The sequence below is a fragment of the Mesoplodon densirostris genome, chromosome 20 (genome assembly GCF_025265405.1).
Source record: "Mesoplodon densirostris isolate mMesDen1 chromosome 20, mMesDen1 primary haplotype, whole genome shotgun sequence".
In the NCBI taxonomy this organism is placed as follows: Eukaryota; Metazoa; Chordata; class Mammalia; order Artiodactyla; family Ziphiidae; genus Mesoplodon; species Mesoplodon densirostris.
The window spans coordinates 547,495-574,580 of record NC_082680.1 but is presented as its reverse complement, the minus strand read 5'-3'; the positions used below and the strand labels follow the sequence as shown (position 1 = coordinate 574,580).

The window sequence follows — 27,086 nt, the reverse complement described above, 5'->3', positions numbered from 1 at the left end:
TGCACGGATGGGTGTGGCCCCAAGCCCTTGTATCTTTTCTTAGGAAGGTATTTGTGGAAACCGTCCGTTTGAAACCCTGTCTCTCCCTCTCCTTCCCCGGGGGCTGCTGCTGCTCAGCTGTGTTCAAAGTCAGTCCTTGATCATTCTCAAAGGGATAATGTCTTGGTCTGATTTGAAAATAATTAGTTTCGTATTCAGAAAAGGTAGAACTAGATGCACATGCAGAATATTCCAAGGTAATCCAATATAAAAATTTACCTAAACTGTATCTGATATTTATAGATGGGCACGGCTTAATTAGCATTCTAAATTGGAATTTTAATAAATACTACCCAGCAGCGACCAATTTACATACCATTTATCTGAGGAAACGAGCGTGCCCAAGTATCAGTCTTCTTGAGATTCATCTTGACCCAAACGGCGATTTAAGATGTTAAAACCTTTCAGTCCTCGATTAGAGTGTTCATCTTCCTGTCTCCTCATGTTCTACTCCAAATCCAGATCTGCTAACCTGTCATCAAAAATCCAGGGGTACGTATCTGAAGCATTCCCAAGTCCCTGGGTCCTGGAGGACTCTCAAGGTGCAATGTTTTACCTATTTAATTCTTCTAAGATTCCAATTGAATACACCTTCTTCATATTCCAGGGCCTAAATCATTCTACAGTGTTTACTGGCAATTACTTCAGGTAACCCTCCCCCCCACCTCCCCCATGAATCACACACGTTACAGTGATTCGTGAAAGGATCCTTTTCAAAATATTATGACTTAGGAAGATATGTGCCTAAGAACTTAGAAGTCTTTCAGTGTCCCACAAAATATCTATTGTTCTGTTTTTTGACCCAGTTTTACTAAGGTGAATTTCAAAACCTTGAAATAAGTTTGAAATTTAGACTGTGTCAAAGGCATGTTGAAATACTTTCCCTGATACCTTAATGATGTCCTAATTAAACAGTGAACATATTGATCATTCAGGGAAGAATAAGCACGATGTTTGTGATAATCACGTAACAGAATGTGTTTGTGAGTCACGATTTTCGAAGAGCCATTGTTATTGAAAGCAAAGTACACTGAGGTGCAGAGACTGTGCTTCAACACTGAGGAACATCAGACATTTCCGTGAATGACAATGGGTGTGTTGGATGGTAAGGAAAACTGGAGAGGAAGAGTATTCACCGAAAGGCAGGTGAGTTGAATGCACATCACTGTAGCATTACACGTGAAAGGGACCAAAGTCAAGGCAGAGATATCCTAAAGAGGGAAAAGAAATTGCTGTTGTTAAATCAAGGAAATTGAGAAAAGGATATAATCTGATAAATGAAGGCGGGGGGGGGGAACACTGGTCCTTTCTTAAGTAGCCATTTTTTGGCTTACTATTTTTAGATGAGCGTTAAAACGTGGAATGACAGCTAATGATGCAAAGATCTGCTGATTGATACTAGTATTGCAAAGTGCTGCTTGTTGTCTTTGTTTCTTTATTAATAAAAATACCTGAGGGGTTTGCAAGGCTTGGAAGAAAACACGGGTGAGTCTAAAAATTCAGGAACATTCCGTCATTCCGTTCTTAGCTTAATGGAGGAGGAGGCTGAAGGGGATGGAATGTTCTGGAAGAAAGAGAAATTAAAGGAAGGAGGGACGTTGACCCGGAGGCCACGCAAAAATAACGATGAAAGTGCATCTGGAGGGAGGAGAAGACAATCTTTTAAAGTAAAGATGTAGTAAAAGCTTGCAGCATCCAAGTGTCTCGCGTTCAGAGTGAAGCCCGTTGGAACGCCGCATCAGGTAGGTGTCCCAGGTCCGGGCTGTCCAGCCCTGGCGCGTCGTTCACAGTTGGCTCAGACCCCTTGAGCCCCTGTGTGCAGACCCGGAGATCGCCCTCCCTCCCGGCGGAGCGGGCCCGGCGCCACCGACGGCGCTGCTGGGGGTCCGAGCCCCCGGCCCGCACGAGCCGGGCGCAGGACAGCTCCGCCCCCCGGCCCGCGGGCCCCGGGGCCGAATCGAGGGGCCGGGCCTCGGCAACCCAGGCCAAGGGGCGATGCGGGCTGAGCGGTGCCCCCGCTGCGCTTCCCAAGCCCCCCCCCCCCCGCCACACACACACACGGCGCGCGCGCCCGCCGGCGCTGGACTTCAGGCCGCGCCGGCGACCCCTCCCGCCGCCTGGGCCCTCGCCGGCCCCCTTCCCCGAGCGGCGCGTCCCGCCAGCTCGAGGACTTCGTTTCGCGGCGACGACGGGGCGCAGGGCCACCGCTCGCGTTCGGACGAAGGCCACACCGCCGCCGCCGCGTGAGGCGTGAAGGCTGGCGGCTCAGGGGTCGGGGTTTATCCAGATGCTGGGAAGGAGGTTCTTTTGTGAGCGCAGCCAGGTCGCGCTTCCGGACAAGGACCGACTTGCAAAGATCCACAGCAAGCCGGAGAAGCCCAGGACGGAACGCGGGCGCTGCACGGCCTGCGCGCGCGCGGAAGGCCTCGGATCGGGGCCTCCGGGGCAGACTGGCGAGCAGCTCGGGGCGCATCTCGCACCCCCTGCGCGTGGGACGCGGCTCTGGGGGCGCCCGGCCTGCGCGCGCGCGCGCGCGTGTGTGTGTGTGTGTGTGTGTGTGTGTGTGCGTGTGGAAGCGGGGGCGGGGGGCGCGGCCGGGAGCGCGGGCGCCTGGGCGCGGGGCCGGCGGGACTGGCGGGGCGGGGCGGGGCGGGGGCGGCCCGGCCCGGCGCGAAGGGGTTAAGCGCCGCCGCCGCCGCCCCCGCCCCCTCCGCGGCCGGGTGTAAACAGAGGAGCCTCAGCCTATCATGTCTGGCGGCCGCTTGCAGCCGGAGCCCCGAGCCCGGCGCTGTAACACGATACGCTCCACACCGCGGCAGCTTGGCAGCGCCGGGCTCGGCTCCGCACGGCCACAGCGAGGGCGCGCGACGGCAAGGTGGGTGAGCGGCGGTGGCGGCGGTGGCGGCGGCGGCTCCGCGGCCTGGGCGGCTCCTCGCGCGGCTCCTCGCGCGGCTCCTCGCGCGGCTCCTCGCGCGGCTCCTCGCGCGGCTCCTCGCGCGGCTGGCTCGCTTGTTCGCGCCCGGGGGCCGCGGCGGCGGCGGCGGCAGCAGCCGCCCCGCTGTCCTGCCCTGTGGCGTCGGGATGGGAGGAGGCTCCGCGCGGGTTCGAATCGGGGCCCAGGCAACGTGAGCATCAGGTCGGCGGGGGCGCTTTGACTCCTGAGGGGCCACCTTCAGGGTTTAGAGGAGGCGGAGGCTGAACTCTCTGGAGGACTCTGCGTCCCCCGGAGCGGTGCAGGTAGCTGCGGGGAGAATGGTCTTTTGTTCGCGCGTTTTTAATTAGGTGGATATTTTGTTATGAGTAGTGTCCAGGGCTAACGCAGGAGGTAGCGCTGTGTGTTTTCCCCGCGTTCTGTTACTTTTGCGACGTGGCGTGTGGAATTCGTGGGGAGCACATCTGGAGCTGGAGAGATTTGGGATCGTTGATGTCTTCGGGGTTTCAGAATCCGCCTTGAGCTGGAATTAATCAGCCCTTCGGTTTCCTGAACTAAGGTCCGTCGTGCCAGCGGTTTAGGGCGGGGCGGGGCAGGGAGGGAGGCACACAGTAATCTGGCTAATGATTAAAAGAGCAGCTCTTCTCCTGCAAAATACTCAGCGTGTGATTTTTTCTTGGAGAGGGTTTTGCAGGGCAGAGGCTCTAAAAGAAATCCCGCTTTTCCGTCGTGCTTCGATGCAGGTCGCTCCCGTGGAGGAACTAGTTGGGAATGATTTTTGGAAACAACTTGCGCACTGTCTATCGAAGTCGGAATCATTTACCATTTATGTGTGTATCTTAATAAAATAAAACAAGGATCCGTGGCAGCTCTCAGAATGAGAAGTCACATTTCCTCTCTCCCTCTGTGCTGGCATCTCTCTCTCTCTCTCTCTCTCCCCGAATATCTCCTAAATGAGATGTACAGAAAATGCGTGCTGTGTCCCAAAGCCATTCTGTCTTTCCCAAAGCCTGAGATAATCAAATTCAGCGCCGTTAAGAGGGTGTAGTTGAAGATTTGATCCCCTTCCACTGAAGTGGAAATACTTTCAGTAATTGAAAGCAGATTCACGTCTGGAGTTGTACAAGCCAAGGTTTTCATTTTTAAAATAAACCTTTTGTTCTCTGGCTTTAAAAGTTCCGGAGAGCCATCCAGAGACCTCTGTGTGCGCTAATCGTTAAAGTAGCCAAGGCTTGAACATACCCAGGGAAGGCATTTGAGAAACACAGCCTCCCAGCCTCCCAGCCTCCCAGCCTCGCGGTAGCGGACTGTTGAGAGCAGCCTGCACGGTCTGGGCTCCGCGTTTCGCGCTCTCCCCGGATTCCCAGGCGTTCAAATGCAGCTGTACTGTTCAGAACCTCCAAACCCCAGGGAGAGCCCATCTGTTTTAAGAGGTTAAAAAACTTGAGAAATTTTGGTGTTATCCTGTTGTCTGTTGCGATATACACAGTTTGGTGCTAAACTTTGTAATTAAGCATGAAGTATGCTTCATTTAAGCAGATGCCGATTATACCTCAACCGGTAGATTGAAACGTTCCAAATATGATTGCACGTTAACATGGTTGCTTTCTCATCTTTGGAGGCTGTGTTGAAAGCTTTTTAAAAAACTGGCTCTTGAAGATTGAAATCAGGATGCATTCTAGACAAAGAGAGAGTCACTCTCTTTTTAGCTGTGAAGGTTGAGAAGGATGGTGGTGTACAAGAGCGGTACCTTCCTTCTTCAGGACAAGGAATCGAAGATGAACTGTGTAGTTATGAGGGAAAAGTGAGAAGAGTTGCACTTTTAACAGTGATAACTGAGATCAGAGAAAAAACAGAGAGCAGTATTCCAAATATTTTTAATAACTACTTTCTTAAACCTAGTTTGGTGATTACCAATAAGATGTGAATGGGCGTATTTACAGAGTATGACATGGCAGTTTGATTTCTTAAAAACTACTTGGTAGCTCCATATTTTACCTGGTTTCCTCGTCTTGATAGTTAATCCTTTGAGCACATTAAAATAAATATGAAGTGAATAACTTGGTCATGATTTAAATGATGTTTTTGTGAACCTGTCTCACGTAAGAGTCCTCTTTTACGAAATCAGTATTTAAAAGATTCAGCATATCTTTAACTACCAAATAAAATCTTACTACATTTTGGTTGTGTTGCATCACCTTTCTTAGATATCAGTGGCCTAGTGTGTGGCATCATAGAATTTAATTTTCCTCAAAGATTCAGAAAGGAAAAAGCAACTTCCTGTGGACCCTTACAGATGTCTGAACACTGATTTTCAGTGTAAGATCCTTGTCTAAACATTTAAACTCACCCTTTCTGTGACTTCTATTGACTGTTAGTTTTTCTGTCCTTTTTTTTTTTAACTTGGTAACGGGTGTGCATAGGATCTTCTGTCATCTGAAATCACATATTCAGTTTATCACGGGATTCCTTCCTTTCATAATGTAGGGAAGTGGCAAAGGAGGCACTGTCTAAATGCGGCGATCTTGATAATTAATGCCATAAAAGAGATTAAAATGCACTGTTCCAGGTATTCATTTCCTTAAAAGGGCCACCAGAACAGCGTTGCTAAGCACCCGTCACTACTGCAAGTAACAGAAAATGACCCAAATTAAAGAACCTGTTCTAAGCTGTATTCTTGCATTTTCTAAAGTGCATTTCAAAAGGTTTAACCAGACTCATTCAATTAGTGGAGAAAAAAGGATCTCTTTTCAGCTCTGATCAGCAATTAAGAGATTGGGCTTTGGTACATCAGTCTCTTTATAATTTATTTTGTTTTCTAGACTTTAAACAATTGTGAATAAAGATTTTTAACGAATCACCTTTCTGACAATCCAAACGTACATGCTAAACGTGGGGCAGTATATTTGCTTTAAATTCCTGTCTAATTGAGTAATTTTTATTAGCTTTTCCCTCATTTTAAAAAAGTTTCAATTTTACACTAATATGGTAAAGTACTGCTTCACTCTGGATTTCTTACTCTTTCTTTGAAAAAAAATATATACATGCATACATACATGTGTGGTTTAAACTAAAGTATGGTTGTCATTATTTGATCTTACCCTAGATATGAGTGCTTTAGCACCAAGCCCTTGAGAAGTATTAGGATATTTTTCCTTAAGGATGTTTGGATGGTGTGAATTTGGTACCACGAAGGAGAAAGAGTGATATGTCAAAGTGAGAGAGTAAATAAGTAAATTAGGGGCAGTCGGGTGCTTTTTGTTGTTGTTGTTTTTAAGAATAAAGTTAGCTGTACCCTTCTGGGTTAGACCAGAGCTTCTGCGTAGTTAGGGCTAAAAACCTAAGCCACAACTATTGAAGTGTCTAATGAGTTACATCTTCCAGGGACCTGGTCCTTAGTTAATCCAACAACAGTCATAAATACAAGTTGGGGAACTTTCTGGCCAAAGAAAGGATTTGATGGATGAGGGCTGTTAGAGGAATAGGAGAGATGAGACAGGAGTTCCCAAAGGTTTAGATGAGGATTATTAGCAAGATTTTTTGCTCTATCACATTGATCTGGGCAAGTTTAAAGCATATAAACATAGATATTAAGTTATCAATCTTAAGTGATTATATATGAAGTGATTCCATATCCTCAAACACTGAATATTTTTAAAGCCAACGTAACACTTAATTTCTTCTGAGAGAGATATTTTACAATAGTAATTCATTATATTTAGCTTTATCAGATTGTTTGGCATTACAGATTAGTCTAGTAATAGATAATATAAAATACATAAGATTTGTATGACTTTTGTTATAGCGTTGTCTAAAATGGAAAGTTATTTATTGTAATACTTGTTTACGTCTAAGGCCTTTCAACTTGAAGTCTCAGTTTAGGTATTTGGAGTGTGTTTGTTTTTTGACACGTCAAAATTTGTTTTTCCCCATAGAGAGTAACATTTTGATGTGTAGAAATGATTTGATCATATGTATTTTTAGCAGCCTTGAAATGGTATATATTTTAATATTTTAAGAAACCAGTTGTTTTAAAATTGGTGTTTGTATGTTGATTTTAGTTGGGAACCTAGCTGCTTAGTTACAAATCCTATGTGTTTAAGTTTTGAAATATCTACTCTTACTTTTTTACCACAAAAGGATGAAAACAGCTACCTCTTTGGTATCCCGGAAACAATGTATACCATAGATGTCACTGATGGGAAATTCATTTCACAAGGGAAGAAGAATAATTGAAAAGTGCCCCCAAATATTTGAGGGCCCATCGCTTCTAAATAATAGTTCAAGTTGGGAAACCACATACTATATAGTATTTGAAAAAGTTTCTCTCTTAAGTGTTATTATCCCCCTCTCTTAAAATTAAATACCATTTCACATAAAAGTCTTGTTTTGTACATTTAGAAAGCACAGTGGATTCTAGAGCATTCCAAAATGACTAATAAAAACATGTAGAACAACACTTTAGTTTTTGCTATTTAGACATCTTAACCTGAAATTTTTTTAAATTAAAATAATGTGTGGGCCTTTCCGTGACATTTTTTTCATGTTAGTGTCTGCACAGCCCTCCTTTTTCCATACCCTTAAACTGTTTCCTGCAGGCAGAGGGAACCTGCTGTCTAGAGACCTGTAAAATGGAGCCTGGAACTCTTTTTCTGCTGCTTCTTTGAAATAAAACAAAACCACCATATATAACAAATTTAACACTGTTAACGTTTTCTAATTATTTAGCCATTATTTCACTTTTACCTCCCGCTTAAAAGTTGTACATTGGTGGAGTCGACACCTGGCTGTGCTCTTAAAAGTTGGTTTGTCTTTCATATTCCTGTGGTAGTAGGGGCAGTAGTCTCCTTGTTACCTTTGTTCAGGGAAACGCTGAAAGGCCAAGGTAGTTAAACAAGGCCATTTGGATCTGCGAGGTCACAGTTAGATGCAAGGAAAGTGGTTAAATGCATTATCATCCTATTGAGCGCATCATCAGTAGAGGGACCTTGATGGAGGTAGAAGGAGCCAGTTGGCTTTTTCATGACAGCCACACCCCTGCTTGTTTTATCACTGACACATCTTTACACCCCCCTTTTCCTGTTTCCTTCTTTTTGTTTTCAAATAGTATTTCCTCTGATCCTAGGCCATCAGAGTGAAGGGGAGAATTAAAAATTAGTTTCTTTTTAATTGACAGTAGATTCTCCTTCATACGTTCATATCGTACATTGATGTGTATGGAGATATTCCTGCATTAAAAATTAAGGTGATCAGGCTGGCTGACCGTTCTGTATTTGCTTTTAAGGATCTTTTAATGGTGATGATTATTTTAGTCTCTTTGCAAAGAAGCTGCTATCCTGCTACTTGTCAAATTGTTTCTCGGCTGTTAAACGGAGAGACCTGCCAACCTCAATTTTAGCCGTGGGAATAATGTTTGTTTTAACAAGTGTCTAGGTATGTTGACTTGAAGGGTTTTAGTAGTTCTGTTGCTGCTGTCCTAGAGCCGTCACTTCCCTTAAAAAGGTAAAACCAAACCGGAAGGTTTTTAGTTTATATTTCTTAACTTTATGGCCAAGATTTTCCTTGTGATGTATTTTATGTCAACTCCATTAAAATGGAATTCTTGATTAAATATTTGGACAAGTATTGTTCAGTTATAGGAAGAATTTTATTAAACACAGTACAGGACCTAACCTTTCTGGAAACTCCAGTTAAAGCAATTAAGTGCTGCATACAAGATTGTTTTCCTAGGCAAAGCTGTCAAGCATCAACGATCGGCATTTATGCTTTACTTTTTTCTGAATTCTTTTTATTACAATTAATCAGAACTAAGTACACATCTTTTCATAAGGAGGAAAAAACTTGGCCCATTATCAAAATTCCTCGAATATCATTTCAGACCCTATCATCACGCAATGAATTATGTAACAGTAAAATCTGAGGAACTCAAAATCACCAGAAATAGTACCGTCAGGCAAGTCAAATTTTCTTGATCGCAAAGGATTTATGTCTTTAAGGACTTTTGATTTTAAAAACAGACGTACTGAATTGAAAAATGTTGAAAATGAATTATCCCGCCCCACCTCCCCCTATCCTGTTCTCACAGGAAGGACCTTAGTTCAGGCTCTTTTCGTCTCATGCGTAGACTTTTTCATGAGCCTTCTCATCTGGTTTCCCTGCTTTCTGTCCGTCCCTCCTTTAATCCAGCCTCCACACTATCATCAGAGTTGTCATTCTGAATCGTAATTCTGAGCATGGCCTGTCCCTGCATTAAACCTTCGTTATGTCTTTCGGATCAAATCCAAATTCCTTAAGTGTGTTTTATCAGGCCCTTCGTGATCCCCCCCCACCTTGTACCTTTCCATCCATGCTTCAACATTTTCACTTGGTCGGTGCCACTTACCTTCTTACCTTGTCACAGATCTTTTGAGAGCCTACTTGCAGGGCATTTCTTCTTTGAAGCCTTTGCTGTTTGCCCCAGGTAGCGCTGGCACCTGCTTGTAGACTTCCATGGCACCTGGGACAGGTTTCTGTTATGGCACTTGACACATTATACGGTAATCGTTTGTTTACAATTCAAGATCACCTAATCCAGCCTACCTGTTTTATAAGTGGAGAAGCAGGGCTAACCTTTGATTTGTTATGTATTTACTTAGTCCTAATCTCTGTGCTATACCTTTTATATGGACATTATTTTATCTCATCTTCAGAATGAGAGTTCTAACTCCCGGAGTTAAATACTCTTATAATCTCCATTTTAAAGATGGGGAAACAGGCCTGGACGAGTCCCGTGCGTTGCTAGTTCACCGTGGAGCACGTGCCTAGGACGCGCTCCTGCTCTCCATCGAGGACGCGTGGAGGTCACCACGTCCCTCCCTTAGAAGTGACTGGGCCCCAGAGCCCCTGACTTCCAGTCCAATTCTGGCATTAAGAAAAATTGTTATGACATCTTAAAACACCTAATATGTAGCAGATGGTTTATGAAGAAAATATTCTTACTCCCTGTTTTGTAGATGAGAAAATTGAGGCTAAAGAGATGAAGTGATTTGCGTAAGGTTTTTCAGCTACTGAAGTACAAAGGCAGGTTGCTGCCATCTCAAATTTATACCCTTCTTCATTACTGAATTCTTCCTCTAGTTTAAATATTAAACTGGATTTTGTTCTGACTTCAGTCCTAACTTAGCTTTACATGTAGGTTCTCTTTACTGTTACAGAATAGAATTATGCCAGCATACAACCTTTCCTAAATATTGTCACTATTGAATGTTACAAATATTTCCATGTCTGTTCAAGGCAGATCATGTAGTTTATCAGCAAGTACTTTTGGAGAGAGTGTGTGTTTAGTATTTTACTCTGTTTTTAATCTTCTTGAGATTTTTTTTTTTTTAGTGACCCATGATTATAAATGATCATCTGTGATATAGCTAATGTCCACTCCTTGGCTAATATGCAGCAATGATTAGCATCATTGATTAGAAAATTAGTAGATTATGCCTGTATTGACATTTCTGTTCCCTATTTAATGGTTTGTTTATTTAATTGATGACTAATGCCTTTACTGTTAAAGGCTATTAACACATCAAAATGGTAATTATTGAACCTGGCAAAATGATAAATTATGTTTGTGTTTATTCCTTTGTGCCCACGGCTAATCTGGTATTCTTTTCTCTCTCTTTCTTCCTCCCTCCCTCCCTTCCTTCCTTTCAAGTTTTGATATGCTAAGAACTTCTGCTTAGAAAGTCAAATAAATTAGCATTTAAACTATTATCTGGTGGTTTGACCTTGGAAAAGTTGCTTGACTTTGAGTTGTACCTGTGAAAGGAGGGAAGTAAACCAGATCAATGGCTTTAGGTAGTATGGATTCTTGTAGAGGTCCTGTAGGATTTCTTCAGTTAATTCAAAATGCTTGAAAAAAAAAAACCAGACTGCAGATGGTAATAAAACATAGCATGCACAATAAAATATACAATAAACATGTATGTCCTGCTTCTATGAATATATTCGCATTTTTGTGAGGGTGTCTTTGGTTAGGGAAGTTAGGGCTCTATACTGGCTTTTTTGTTAATTCGGCTTGCCTAAGGAATAAGAAGAGAAAGCATCCCCTGCAGAGCAAATCTGGGAAAGGTGTATCTTTACTCACCAGCTTCCAGGGAAATGGGGTAACGTTCGGTAGACCATGTATGCTTGCTACATTTGTGTTTGGTTATAATAGAGATTCTGAAAATGAAGGTGGTTGTCCTCATTATGAATAGATAATTACTGTTCCCAAGATCCATCTTAGTACCTTGACCAAAACTTTTTTGAAACTCTTCTTGAAATTGAGTTTATTTGCAGGGCATGGGTGGTTCTTGTTATATAGGCATGTCTCATTTTGATCAAATACCAATTCAGCTAGTTTGATTGTTTACCTTCCTTCACGGGCCTAACAAACCAACATTTGGCTATTTCACAATATTAGATCTCTACCCAGAGAGAGAGTATTTACTACAGATAACTATATTCCATGAGGCCTTTTCAAAAGAGAAATATCAGTGTTATATTGAGAAATGACTGCATTATCTGAAGAAGATGATAACTCCTGAGATGGCCTGCAGAAGGCAATTATTTTCATGTGGATGAATTCTAGTATTTTTTTAAGAGTTGAGTGGCGTTGTATTATAGCCCCTTTCACATGTCAAGATTAAGGCCTTGAACCCTTAATGGGCAGAACAATGAAATTTAGAAATTTAGAAACTAAAACTTTATAGTTTCTAATGTATAATTGTTTATTTTAAACATTCTTAGACTTTTTTTAAACCACTAAGGGCTGTAGATGTGTGATAATATGTTTGAGTTCTTTAAAGTACATTTAAATTTCATACAGAAAGCTAAGCTCAATCTTTACCTTTATGCTTCCAGTTAGGAATAGGGACTCACGGTACCAGGTCTTTCATAAATTGAAAACAGTTGTTTACTTTCATGCTCAGATATCAGTATAAACACCTGGTTTATTGAAATGCTTATTAGTAAAATATATTTATTCAAGTAGTGCCTCAGTTTCTCAAGAGCTGGGCATTAGAATTTTTTTTTTTAAGTCATGCTTTTTTTGCTTTTTTGCTTTTTTTAAAAAATTTATTTATTTATTTTTGGCTGTGTTGGGTCTTCGTTTCTGTGCGAGGGCTTTCTCTAGTTGCGGCAAGTGGGGGCCACTCCTCATCGCAGTGCGCAGGCCTCTCACTATCGCGGCCTCTCTTGTTGCGAGCACAGGCTCCAGACGCGCAGGCTCCGTAGTTGCGGCTCACGGGCCTAGTTGCTCCGCGGCATGTGGGATCTTCCTGGACCAGGGCTCGAACCTATGTCCCCTGCATTGGCAGGCAGATTCTCAACCACTGTGCCACCAGGGAAGCCCTGGGCATTAGAATGTTAAACGTATGATATCTTTCCACCTCAGTAAAGGCAGAACATGGGTAGAGTTAAATATGAAAGATTTTTTAAGTATATTTATGGAGAAAGAAAGTTGATAGGATTTTTTCATTTAAAAAACATCTCCTTGTGTGTATTTTATCAAAAGCATCTCCAGCCCCTATTTCTGGGAATATCTCAATTAGCAATAACAAGATATCTACCTCTAAATGCCTAGGGTGTACTTTGATGAGATTGGAAGGAGACCATTTGTTATTGATCTCTGCAGTGTGGATTGGAAGCACTCTGAAACAGAGGTAACTAGTTCTAGGCTCTAATAAAATGATAGATCCCCATCCTGACCCTAGGGCAGAGGACCTTACTATTGAATACAGGTAAATTTGAGACCAATATTGAATTTTTTCTCTATTTCTTAAGTTCCCCAAGAATAAAATTCTATACATATTAGACTGTTCCATTTAGGAGAATTCTTGTGTTACACTTATTTTTTTGACAACTTGGTCGATCATAAGCCAATGAAAAGCTAGTATCTGAGAGCCTGGTTCACATTGTTAAAATATATGTCAGCCACCAAAATCAGCCTGCTTTTACCATAGGCTAAACTATTTGAGGTGGCAAGCTGAAGCCCACAGTAAAGCCCTGAAGCTCTGTGCCTGAGAAGCATGCATACCCACTGCACATTGGTGGTTGTGAAAGGACTGGATGGAAGAAGGGAAGTGGAGGAGAGAGATGGGAGGAGTGGTCCAGGGGTTTAGCTATTTCTGTTCCATTTTATTTGTTTAAAATAAAGCATGAGATCTGAAATTAACAACCTTTAGTGATACTGTTCTATACATGCTATTTATCACACAACCTCAACTCCACTTAAATATAAGGAAAGACCCATTCTGTATATTTCTGTTAAATTATTAATTAGTGTTAACCCGGTTTCTTTTTAAAATGACATTTTTTTAAACCCAGTGATCATGGAGTTTAAGTCATTGTACCCTGTCGTGGTTGCTGTAGCAAATTTTTTTCTCAGTCTATAAAATTAGAAATCAATATATAATATTTAATTATAACGTGTTTTAGGAATGTATGTGATTTCTTAAGGAAAATCAATTCATAAATTTTAAAAAGTGAATTTACTCAGCATTTTAAAAAATTTATTTACTTTTGGCTGCCTTGGGTCTTCGTTGCTGCACGCGGGCTTTCTCTAGTTGCGGCGAGCGGGGGCTACTCTTCCTTGCGGTGCGTGGGCGTCTCATTGCGGTGGCTTCTCTTGTTGCGGAGCACGGGCTCTAGGCGTGCGGGCTGCAGTAGTTGTGGTTCGCATGCTCAGTAGTTGTGGCTCGCGGGCTCTAGAGCGTAGGCTCAGTAGTTGTGGCGCACGGGCTTAGTTGCTCCGTGGCATGTGGGATCTTCCTGGACCAGGGATTGAACCAGTGTCCCCTGCATTGGCAGGTGGATTCTTAACCACTGCACCAGCGGGGAAGCCCTACTCAGCATTTATTGAAAACCTCCTGAAAACCTATTGTGTGCCACCTGGTATGCTTTTTACCATCCTATTCATAAATCATATAATTTTGAGTCCATTTAGACTAACTTTTTTCCATTTATGTGTGTACTCAGTCAGTAGTCCTATAAAGTGCTGATTCCACAAACCAGATGCTTTTTGGATCTGCCTGTTACAATGCAGTCACAGTCATTTTTGTTAATATCCTCATCACTGGCTTCCCTGACTTTAACTTTCCTCTTCAATCCTGAAAAAACGAATCGTCTTTCTTGGGGTCTCCTTGATTTTCTCTCTCTCCTGCTCAGGAAATCATAGTGTCGTAGCAAGAAAATATTTGAGCCTGCAGGAAGGAGGAGTAGGCTTGTGGAGAGCAGATTCCAGGCAGGGGGAGGCATGTGAGCAGAGCGGTAAGAGTGGAACGTGTGAGGCGTATTTGAGAAAAAAATCAAATAACCTCCTTGGATCATGAAGTTCATGAAAGAGAAATTTGGAAGATAAGGCTAGAGAAGTTGGTTGGAGCCAGGACATGGAGGACCTGGAATCTCAGAGGAAAGGGTTTATTTTGATATTCATTTGGGATCCATTGGGTATTTGGCATAGAACACAGTGACATAACAGAATCAGTTTGGGGGAGGATCTCTCTGGTGGGTGAATTATAAAAGGAAGATAGTAGAAAGAGAGAAACCAACAATGAACTTTTCCTACTGTTGTTTTCAATGCATGACTTCCTCTGAAATTTTACATTTTATCAGTGTAAGCTTCACAAAGGCAGGAGCCTCTGTTAAATTTGGTATGCTCAGAGTCGAGAGCACTGCCTGGCACTTGGTGGTACTCAGGGAATACTTGTTGAATTGAATGAATGAGAACACCAAGACCCAAAAAGATTAAGTGACTTTTTCGAATTTACACAGCTAATCGTGACAGACGCAGGACTGCACATCGGTGCTCTTTTGACTGTGCGGTGCGAAGCTGTCATTCAGGTCATTTCCACTAGCATACCTTCTTCTTTCTTCCTTGTCAACTCTTATCTTAACTTCTCAACTCATTTCTTCCAGCAAGTGATTGCAAAATATCTCATATCTTACATACTCATTACAGCCTCCATGGAGCTCTTAGTAGGTTGCTTTCATACCCAGATGTAATTGGTTAAATTATTTATTATACTGCTTTTTTTTTTTTTTTTTTTTTGGATGGCAAACTCAAGGTCAGAGACTGTATCTTCTGTTTAGGGTTTTGTTTGTTTGCTTGTTTTATTTTTCAGCAGCCCTCTTCTCCCAGAACACATATACTCAAAACACTTTTTCTGAGCATGGAAGCTTGTTGACTGACTACCCAACCTTCAAATCTGTCTTTTAGTTTAAGTTGTTGAGAAGTTACACACATACAGTTGAAATTATTTTTGTCAGGTTGGAAAAGGACCACTTAAAATTTACTTGATACTTTTGTAATAGTAGAAACAAGTAATGAAATGAAAGTTTTAAGGGTTTTCCAGCTCTCCACTTAAAGCAATAGTCTTGTGAATTTAACTAGCTAGTTTATCATTTTGCAACTTAAAAGCAAAAGGAAAAAATTCAGAGATATTCTGTCTGATTCTCTGAGACCACCTTGAAATAAGATGCCACAAAAATAGAAGTATTGTATGAAACCATTGCAAAAACTATGAGATGACCAACTATTATTGTCTGACTTTTACTCAGTAATATTACTCAGTCATTTTCTCTGTTGTCAACATATTGCTTTATTTTAATAGAACAGTGTAATTAGTGGAGTAGTTTAGTCCAAGTATCTCTTGTGTATTTTGTTATAATGTCTTTCCCTGAAAAAAGTGTTATTCATTAAGTGTAATAGAGGCTCTTACTATGATTAATAAAATGTTAAGGAATCAATGTTTTTAAATAGACTAAGACATTGCCACACTTTTATAAACATTTGTAATTGTCAGTGAATCATTATTAGATCTAGAGATCTTTCCCTCACGGTTGACAGGATAAAAGGTAGAAATACTGTGCTCATGAAATGTGAGTTTCTCCAAAATATGAAATGTTCACATACAATTCAAAGATGTCCTGATATATATAACTTTCCAGATTTAAAACTTTTTAGAGAAAATTTCACAATTTACTTCAAAATGAATTAAAACTACTAAAATATGAACCAGGCTTATGCTGAATATGGCAGTAATATGTAGTTCTACAAGGTATTAATTTAGAATTTTTAAAGTTGAAAAAATTCCACAATAAAAACACTCAGGCTTTTTATGCTACAGAAAGATAATTTTAGAGAAATATGTGCTTTCAGATAGATTTTGTGAGAGAACCATAAGTCTGTGTAGTACTCATTTTTACCTTATAACTTTATTACCTTGTAACCATGTAGTGTTATTTTGTATGTAAATAAGATTAACATTTTTTTTGTTTGTTTTGCTCCACGCGGGCCTCTCACTGTTGTGGCCTCTCCCGTTGCGGAGCACAGGCTCTGGACGCGCAGGCTCAGCGGTCATGGCTCACGGGCCCAGCCGCTCCGCGGCACGTGGGATCTTCCCGGACCGGGGCACGAACCCGTGTCCCCTGCATCGGCAGGCGGACTCTCAACCACTGCGCCACCAGGGAAGCCCTGTATTTGTATTTTTGTTTGTTGAATTAGAAGCTTTCTGAATATGCTTCTGCTCTCATTGCTCAATATTGCCTGCCTAGATGTGTTTATTCTTTTGATGCTTTTACTCCCTGAATTTATTCTTTTGATGCTTACTCCCTAAATTAAGTAAGTTTTAATCTTTGAAAGCCCTTTGACATATTTTAGAGACAGAATTTCTGAGATGATGTCACTGAGGTTTTTTGGAGGATGGGGCAGGGGAAGGGAGTATTGATTCATAATTCTTAGGACAGTTGAGTAAAGTGATCTACATAACCCATTAAAGTTATTTTCTAATAATTAAGTCTTAAGGAAAGAGCTTGAGCAGAGTGAAATAAATGTTTGCAGTGGTTTTATACAAATTTCTAAAATAAGACACTAAAATGTTTTGGGAGCAAATATATTTGCTGAAATTGTAGAGAACTGGACATTACTCTTCCAGCTATTTAATAGTAATGTACACTGCTAGAGTGTTCAGTTTAAATGAATATGTATTGAGTACCTACTCTGGGTTAACATCAGTGATTTATTAATATAAGATATAAGAAGCTAACTAATAAGTATACAGGATGAAAACAAAGTAAAACTAAGTAGTCCTTGTAAAACTAGCATTTAATAAATATTGACCTGTTCGTTGTAAAAATAATTCTTTTTATTTTTAAGTTTTCTATTTCTCATATTAGAGGCCAAAGTTAAGTCCACCTCTCATTTCTGTATTAAACTTTACTAAACAGAGACAAAACTAAATCATTACTGAAGGTTGAATCCAAAATATAATACCATTTTGAGTAGTAGTTTTAGGCTGCCACGCTGATGGCTTAGTTCATATTTTAATGTAAATCACCAAAGACTAGATCAAAACAAAGCACTGTCCTAGCCCAAGAAAGATGCAGTTCTTCATTGGCTGGGTTTTTAGGCATTTGGAGATGTACTCGTTTCCTAGGGCTACTATGACAATTATTACAAAGTGAGTGGCTGAAAACAACAGAATTTATTGTCTCACACTTTTGGAGGCTAGAAGTCCTAAGTCAAGGCATTGGCCGGGCCTTGCATCCTCTGTAGGCTCTGGGGAAGAGTGAAACCTTGCCTCTTCCAGCTTCTGGTGGCCCAGGCGTTCTTGGGCTGGTACCCACATCACTCTCATCTCATCTTCACTTAGTGGTCTTCCCTCTGTGTCTCTGGATATCCTCTCCTCATCTTATTATTTATTCATCTTATAAAGGGACATCAGTCATTGGATTTAGGCCCACCCTAATCCGGTATGACCTCATATTAACTAATTACATCTGCAAAGACCTAATTTCCAAATAAGGTCGCATTCTGAGGTTCTGGGTGGACATGAATTTTGGAGACACTATTCAACCCACTGTAGAGGAAAAGGAAGTAGCGTAGAAGAAGGAGGTAAAAAAAATGGTCTTCTTTGCTGTTCTCAGCTTTTTGCTTTCCCATTCCTTAGTGGGTTTAGATAAGTTAGAATTGAGTGTTCATACCTTCATACTCCTGTTCTTTTGAAGATATTTTATCTGCCAAAACTGATTTATGCTTCTTTTCTCCTGAGTCTTATGGGAACTTCCAGTGAGAGAGCCATGGAATTTTGAATGTTTGCTATTAAGTCATAGGGGAGATCAAAATTTAGTTTTTATACTTCTTTTTTTTATTTTCAGAATTTTAAAAACTAGAAAGAAACAAAAAATGATTGAGACTGCCATACTACAGGTATAGCACTCAGAGAATATAGTTATAACCTTTCTACTTGTAAACTGAGTGTCATAGGGTATGCTGTAGTCATTAATTTTGATAAACTTTATGTGGGTATCGTCTGTCGCCTCTCAATTTCCCTATAGTTTTAAACTTATAAACTATTTTTTAATGAAGAAAAGAAGCAGTTTGATAAATGAACTTTATGGTTATCAACAAAGCTTATTTGTAATTTATTCAAAAAATTACCCTTGGCTTTCAATTTAAGTTGCAAAATTGAAATATCCATATATACCAGAAACTAGTTTTTAAAAATCAACTATGGGGCCTCCCTGGTGGCGCAAGTGGTTGAGAGTCCGCCTGCCGATGCAGGGGATACGGGTTCGTGCCCCGGTCTGGGAGGATCCCATGTGCCGCGGAGCGGCTGGGCCCGTGAGCCATGGCCGCTGAGCCTGCGCGTCCGGAGCCTGCGCGTCCGGAGCCTGTGCTCCGCAACGGGGGAGGCCACAACAGTGAGAGGCCCGCATACCGCAAAAAAAAAAAAAAAAAAAAAAAAAAAAATCAACTATGTTTTAATAAACATGTGAAATATTGCTCTGTGAGAATGAATAGATATCTAGGTCAGGAATTTTCAGAGGTTTGCCTTCATCTTTCAAGACAATAAATGATAACACTGAAGTCTAAAGTATTATATTCCCAAGGAGTGTTGGATGAGATCCTTTCCTGAGAGCAGCTACTGGTTAATTAGATGTGGGAAAGGCCCTTTCTGGGTAGCGTAGGGAGGCTACAGACAAGGGAAAAGCCTCAGTGCTCAAACTGTACCTGGCTTATCGTTCTGCTTTGAATCACCCCTGCAGGAGGAGAGTTCCTGTGTGGAATATAATAGTTGAAACCCATCTCCATGAGCGTTCACCTTGTAAATATCCAGCCTTATAATCAGAATGTTAGGACGGTCTGTCCCTTTTTGGGGTTTGGGGATGGAGAAAGGGAAGGGGTTCTGAATCTGGGACTTTCTACCAGTCAGATATTTTGCAGTGTTTATAGATGGGGGTCATCGACTCAGATTCCTTGTTCAGACATAAGAGAATATATCCACTTATAGTTTTGGATAATCAGTCAGCCTTCTCTTCAACGGGTGGGATATTTTTGCTACATGAAGAAATCAGGCATCTCACCCGCCACCCTTCTGAAGTTCGTGTTTTCCCAGGTGTGACTTGCACACAACTTCAGTCCAGGGGCTGGTTGGAGGAGGGAGATGTATTTTGTTTTTTATTTATTTATTTTGGGGGGGGTTGGTGGTGGAGATGTATTTTAAATTATAAACGTTTTCCTTCTTTTCTTGTTTACGTACCATTCACAATTAGAATGGATTTTAATTAAAAATATGCTTTTTAAACAGATACCTGCCAGGTCTTCCAAAGCAAGTATATCTTATTATATGAAAGTATATCTGAATCTCATCACAGAACATTTTTCCATACAGAATATTCCAAAAATGACTGGCCTGGGGGAATTTGGGTTCGGTGCTCTTTCCTCACCTCTGTTCCCAGTTTACTTCCTCTGGAGGAGGAGGAATCGGTGATGATCTGACCTACAAAACTTAAATTCCTAATGCTATTCATAATCATTAAATTTATAAAAAATGTTTGCTGGTTTAAAAATGTTTTAAGCTCAGAGGCAGAAAATACAAGGCACACAAATGTTTCATGGTCATCTATTTTATTAAATACCTAGTTTCTCATACTTGTTTCAACAACAGGAGTTACTTTGTTTACTTGTTTTCCTGTAGAATTAGGATCCGCAGTATATTTGACAGTGGTCAGGTTTCTGCTTTACCCAGGGCCACGCACATGGCATAAGGACAAGACCTACTTACTGCTCTGGGTGTCGGAGATGTGGATGCCAGTCTGTGATCTGCTGTTGACCACCTGACTTGGTTTAGATAACAAAATCCTAATCATGACTCAAAAGACCTGAAATTCTTCCATCATACTTTTATTTAAGCTGACACGTAACATCCCTCTTTTCAAGTGTACATTATCATTGGCCAGAACTGTGTTCTGTGTCTACACCTACATGGAAATTTTCCTGATAATCAAAATAAACATTCCTTTTTTATGATCAACTTTTTTAGTTATGTTGATTTAAGAATAAACACTCCAACTTGATATATTAATTCTAGTAGTTTCCCCTCCTAGTACTCTATTAAGGTTTGTGCCCACAAGTTCTTTAATTATGTCCCAGGAGCCTTTAGGTAAATTGAAAACAAACAAAAAATCGTGTGTGTGTGTTTGTGTGTGTGTGTTTTAATTAGCCTGTTAACATTATATCTTCTTTGTTTCCAGTAATAGTAGTTACTAATTTATCTATGTTTACAACTATTGGTCACAATTATAGTGGAGCCAGCTGAAATTCCTACACTGCCTTTGTAATGTGATGGGTTCATTTAAGTGCTGGGTCATCTCCTGGTTTTATATCCTTTAGTCATTTCAGTTCTTACTAGGAAAGGAAGAGGAGGAAGAGACTGTTAGATGCCTATGCTTAAGCTACCATTTTATTCAAAAGGTAATTTAAAAATTATATTCTTTTAAAAATGTATCCATGATTTTCAAATTGTGTGACTACAAAATCCTTGCCAATGGGATTGAGAATGGGTTTGTCTACTATTTTTGTATATTACTTATTTAAAACTGGTCCTGTTTTGCTCTAGTTTTATGAAAGTTTAAATATTCAGTGAAATTACTCAACAGAAGTGTTAGAGAACAAATCGTATTTATGATAGAGGATATGTTTTTATATGTTTAACATTAGATTGAAATGCCAAAGTACCAGAGGAAACTTAGAAGTATTTTGCAGTTTTTAAAAGGTTGATACTTTAGTGGCTTATATCATTAGAAACCCTGACCTCTCTTCCACATACTTCTTTATTCTATTCATAAATTTAACTTGTGTAAATGACAGGTGGTAGCAAGCCCACACTCAGGGATTTCATCTTCGCTAATTCATCGATGTTTTACCTTTCTGGAGTCCCAGATGGTTTTAATATCTGTCTCTATTGAACAGTCACTCAGCTGTGTCCATCTCCATTTTTACTGGATAAATAATAATTCATTATCTCTCAAGTGACTATGATAATTGGATTCCAAAAGAGGATTCAAGATTTGTACTACTACTATTCAAAATTTGCGCTCTGTGTTCCTGTCTCTTGTACATTTGAATACATTCCAGCTTAAGTGGAATTCATGGCATGGTTCTCTTTTGTTTAAGTTACTTAGAATAGATCTTGTGGGGAAGCCCTAAGTATAACCTCTTTGCTTTCTAAAAATGGCATTTACCATTCCAAAATAAGTCCCTGGTGGTATTTATTACTTGACTCATTTCAAAGTGACCTACACTTGATTAAGTGAAGTCTCATCTAGTAGCTGAAACTCCTCAGAGATTTGTAGTGGGTGTTTAAAATGAATACTTTTATCTAAAGCCATTTTAGTCTCTATCAAACATTTACTTTCCCCCTATTTTCAGATTTAGAAAACAGGTTTATTTCTTTTTTTCAGTTTCCTGTGAGTAAAAACAAAATAGATGATGCGGCAGTGGTTCATGTGTATGATTTTAAGTTTATCTGGGCTTGGTGAGGAGAAAACAAAATGGCGAAGAAATAAAAGTTTTTAAGCCTGGCTTGCGGATTCCTTTGATGCTGGAGGAGTATGTTTTGAAGGTTAAATTTTTTTAAGTTAAAAAATGTTGATTTTTAAGGTGAAGAGGGATATGAAGAGCATAAAATTTTAGCAGCCCATTGTATTCTTTCAGGGTTTATAAACTACATACACCCACGTATATGTGTGTATATATAGATATATATGTCTATTTAATCTCTTAAGTTTTCATTGTGCTTATTTAATACTCCAAGTTTACTCTTGCTTTTAAAACATTCCTCTGTCACAACTGCAGAAGTGAACTTTTAGGTCTGACAGTGAAGCTGAACACTTCCCAGGATGGTATGTGCCCTTGAAGAGCAGGTGCTTTAAACGTTACAAGAATGTATTGAGAGGAGAAGCTGGAGAATGCGAGCTCTGCCACTGTCTCCCGGGCATTAGCGACGCGTCTTCTGCCACTTGCGTGAACCTTCAGAAAGGTTACTGACGTCTACTTCTTAAAGTTTAAGCTGTTTCCGATAGACACTCTTTCTAAAGCCACATCTCTTCAAATATCACATTTATGAGTTCACGCGTTTAGTTCGTGTAAGATTTAGGGGAAAATATATTAGCGAAATTTATTAGGTATATTATTTTGTTTATGTTTCTGATTCTGAGGCACACTGAAAGTCTCTTAGGCCAATTAAACCACCTACATGATAGTTTGAGCACTCATTTTTCATTACTCTTAAATTCTTTTAAAATTTGGTAGAGACTACATCTTAGAAAGTGAACTTAGGGTTGAAGTTAAATTATTTTGCCAAAATTTGCGTAAAGAGAGAGCAGAATTGTCCTTAATGTGTCTTTGCGCTTTCAGCTACTCATTCTTAATTTCATTTCCTTTCATTAGTCTTTCTTTGCTGTCTGGATTTGATTGACGGCTGATTGCTGACGTTTCTTCTCAGAGACAAATTGTAAATAACTCAGTTGCTGTAGAGCTGTGTTGTCTTAATTTCTTAGGTTCTGGCAAACTTCTTAGAAAACTCACAACCGGAAAATGATCTGATTTTTTGAAAACAGTCTTGTTCCATCTCTGACCATGTATCCAAACTCACTTGGGATGATTCTGTGTTAAATGTCCAGAAGGTTCTCTGCACCAGAAGACAATTGCAAAACAGAGATGAGACTGAAATATTTCTGTGAGGTATCTTTTATTTCCAATGCCCATTTCAAGGATTGTGCCATATAGTTGATATCCTTTACAAAATTTTAGTGGGGTCCTTGTCTGCTGTGTTTATTGGTAGAATTGCTAAGGGCAGGGCTTTTAAAATGTTCTTTTTCATTCAAAAATCTTCCATTTGATGAAAACCTTTAAGTACTGTTGACCCTCTGAAATGACTAAATCGCTGTGTAAGGACTGGGCCACCTTGTGTGTAGAAAGAGCCTCTAGCGAACACCCTAGCTGACTGTTTACGTGTTTGGGCCCAGACAGAAAGTGTTTCCTTCTGCCTTATGACATAATCAGTCTTCAGTGTTTATCGAGATCCCTAGAGAGAAGTCTGGTAGCCGTTTGCAGGCACTGTTTACACTGTGGAAAACAAACAAAAATAACCAAGCCCACAATTTATTTTCTGTGGTCACAGAGTTCCTAAAAGTTAGAAACTGAAAAGAAGGGATCTGCATAGGGCCTTTCCTGCCTACCTCTTATCCCTCCTACCGTAGCTTTTTGTCAAGGTTTGTAATTTTTTTTCCCCTTTATTGGGTAATTTCTCCATTGCATTCTATGATTTTCCTTTAAGATGTTATGTGAATAAACTGCGTACATTTTCAAGGTGACACTTTTTCTAAATACAGCAAAACTATTTAATACATTTTATATGTGAAATTCAAAAGATCAGAGTTCATCTACTACTTCATTTTTCAATACCTATTTTTAATAATCATAAGTAAAGTGTTTTATGCCCTTCTGAAGTTATTATTTCTGGTAAAGGAAATGAATATTGAAAAATAAAGCAAAAATAATGAATAAAATTATGGATATGCTCTGGAAAATACTTGGAAAGGTCTAATTTGGTAAAAAAAGGAACAAAAATTAATTTAGAATACTTTGACATTACATATACTTTGATATCATACCAATTATAAATTTTATGCATGGTAACAGCTGTTTCTAAAAATTTGCTTTTGTAAAATGTCTTTCATGAGCAGATCTGAATATTAGTTTACTTCGTTCTGTGGAGTTTAAGTAGCTCTACATTTTTATTTGTTGAAAATTTGCAATTTTAGAGAACATTAAAAATAACTTTGTCAGCTTGCCTCTATCTAAAAGTAACCAGTCAGTAAAATTAAGGAATTAACCAAATATTCTCTATAATGTCATGTAGAAAAAATTTACTGAGGTTTTAATTTTTTGACCAGCTATTTTAGTGCTGTTTAAACACTGACTTTAATGGTTGATGTACGATGCTGTCCTGTTGTTCCTGCTCTTCATATAATTCTTAACATTTTTTTAGCAAATTAAATTTGACTTTCACATCACATACAGAGTTTTCTTTTGTTTAGTAATTTAATCTCCTGGAAAAAGTATGACGTACGGCGTAAAATTTTAGTTCTATTTTTCAGAATTGCCCCCATCGTGTCTTTCATCTTCATACAGTGATGTGACTCTTTGCCACTAGAGGGCAGTAAAAAAATTGATGTTAATAAACATCATTTCAGCCTTTTTTTTAAGCTTTTGTACCACTGTTCTAGACTGTCAACCCTAAAAAGTTATCTGGATGTCTGCTTTTCAACCAGAAAGGAAGTACACAAACCTGAATAAAATTTACCTGCATATCTTCATAGATTGTAACTTAAAATCATCCCTTTTTTGTTAGTAGTAATAAATTAGTTATGAATCTAGACAAAACATTATTTAATCATGCAGAGTTTTAGAAACATGATTTAAAATACTCTTGTTTCATTAACATTGGGGTTTATTCTAGGAATTGAAAACGTTATGGTTCATGGTTGTTGATTAAATTTTATTGGATAGATTTTTCTTTGCACATTTTATTTACTAGCATATTTTACTCGAAGGAATGTTTGTCTTATAAGATGATTTCCAATTTTATTGGAAATTGGAGCTAGAAAGTAAAAGGTTCAGTAAGTAAAATAATTTGGAGCCCAATACTTATCCATATTTTTCAGTAACTTAATACAGTAAGTGTTCAGTTTAGTTTCTTGTTAGACACAAAAATGTACTCATTTAGCTTGAAAAGCCAAAAGTCTCTGTAATTTTGACTGTTGTGGCTTTTCTAATTCAGAACTGGATAGAATTACCGAGTGATAGAAATGTTAAAGTTCTCCAATGATACTACACACATTTATGATTTATTTAGTCCTGTCATGAAATGCCAAAGACCACTTTTAGGGATTAGTCAACCTATGCTTTTATATTATTTTTTATTTATTTATTTATTATATTTTTTGGCTGTACGCGGGCCTCTCACTGTCATGGCCTCCCCCGTTGCGGAGCACAGGCTCCGGACGCGCAGGCCCAGCGGCCATGGCTCACGGGCCCAGCCTCTCCGCGGCACGTGGGATCCTCCCGGACCGGGGCACGAACCCGTATCCCCTGCATCGGCAGGCGGACTCCCAACCACTGTGCCACCAGGGAAGCCCGCTTTTATATTATTTTAACTTACCTTCTTATTTATTTTATTTTATGTATCTAAATTCATTAGTTTGAAAGTTACAAATACATTTATCATAGTCAGCCCATCATCCCCAGAACACTACAGCCTAAACTCAGGCTGATGAATTCTTAATTACTGAATTTGAGAGTGTTAGTGTCTTGTTGAAAAAACAAAGCTTACGATATTGAATGTGCAATTTGGAAGAAATGAGGAATGCCATTTGTTTTTATTAAGCTGGGATTTGAATGTTTGAAGAAAGCATTGAGGGAGGCATTTCCTTAGAAATTGAGGTAATAATCCTCATTTGTGGTGTTGAAAATATTATTTTTACAGTACTCTCATTCTTTACAAATAAACACAGAAGTTTATGCTTGAAAGAAATAGGTTTTCTTTATGTGTCTACTGATAAATTGCTTTTTGTCATTTTTCATTCTATGGAGAATGCTATAGAACTTCAAAATTAGAAGTAGACGTTTTTGATCTCTAAATGGGGTGTCATTTTCTTCTGATGAAAATATCAACATATTGATTAAGGATTTCCAATACATGAGGAACTGTTTTATGATGATATTGTTATTCTTGAAAGATAAATAAGTAGATGGAATTATAAAAAGTCTTTTCCCCTGAAGTTTTGCCTGCACATTTAGAAAATAAATACAAAGAGAGAAGATAAAAGAAAAGGAATAGTGATTTGTTTAATGGAATCTATATTGCAGTCTTTTTGAATATGATTTATAGTAGCAGGAAGTATTTCAATATATTTTCAAAAATTGTGTCAACAATTTTGAGAAATTATGCTCCATATTACTGCAGAATTTTTAAAGTGGTTTTCAAGCCATCAATCACAGTTTTATTCTCTCCAAGCTGTGTAGAAGATTCACTTATTTTGGTCACGTGAAGCTTCTTTGTGAAATTGGTACTAAAACTAAAGCAAAAACCAATAAGAGCTTAATTTAACAAATCTTAAGTGGAATCCTGAGTTTTACAGTAATTTGACCACCATCCTAAATTTCACTCTCCCGGTCTCTCAAAATGAAGCTTTTCACAAACGAAGCTGTAGGAAGCTGTTGGCACAGTTAATTGCTAAAATTTCCTGGAAGTATAGCATGCCAGTTTTCTAATAGTGTTTTTAAAAATCACAAATTCCCTTCTGTCAAAGTGTGAAAGAAGCATTTTTGAAATACAGTTTTTGAGTTTATTTGCAGGTCTTAAGTAACTAATATAGTAACAAATTTGCTTTAAAAATATGTTTTTAATTTAAAAGGCTGTTAGTAAAGATGAAAGGTTAAAATGTGAGTTCTAACCATGTTTGGAAATTTGTATATTTGAAAAACATTAGTAAACTATTTAATGAACAATTAATTGTGTCAGTTTAATTTTTCTTTCACATTTTAAAAAAATCAAACAATTATTTTGTGAAGTGTTCTTAGGCTTCTTATTTTAACTCTGTGTTTGCGTCTTGGATTTCCAGATATAAAGTGAATTCTTGATCAATGACTAAAGTATGGTTTTAATATGTCAAATCTCAGCCGACATCTTTTTTAGGTAATTATTTCAGAGAGGGGAGAATTGAGTATTTATGGAGTAATTCTGAGATGTAT

The 27,086-nt window shown here is 39.3% G+C and overlaps 1 protein-coding gene across 1 annotated transcript in view; it reads left to right on the top strand.

Moving 5' to 3' along the window:
• The first annotated feature begins 2,773 nt into the window (after positions 1-2,773).
• TENM3 (teneurin transmembrane protein 3) overlaps positions 2,774-27,086 on the top strand; it is a 323,385-nt gene continuing 299,072 nt past the window's right edge. Inside the window, exon 1 of the mRNA XM_060086155.1 lies at positions 2,774-2,914. The gene's annotated coding sequence lies outside the window, so the exon portion shown is untranslated. The remainder of the gene's footprint in view (positions 2,915-27,086) is intronic.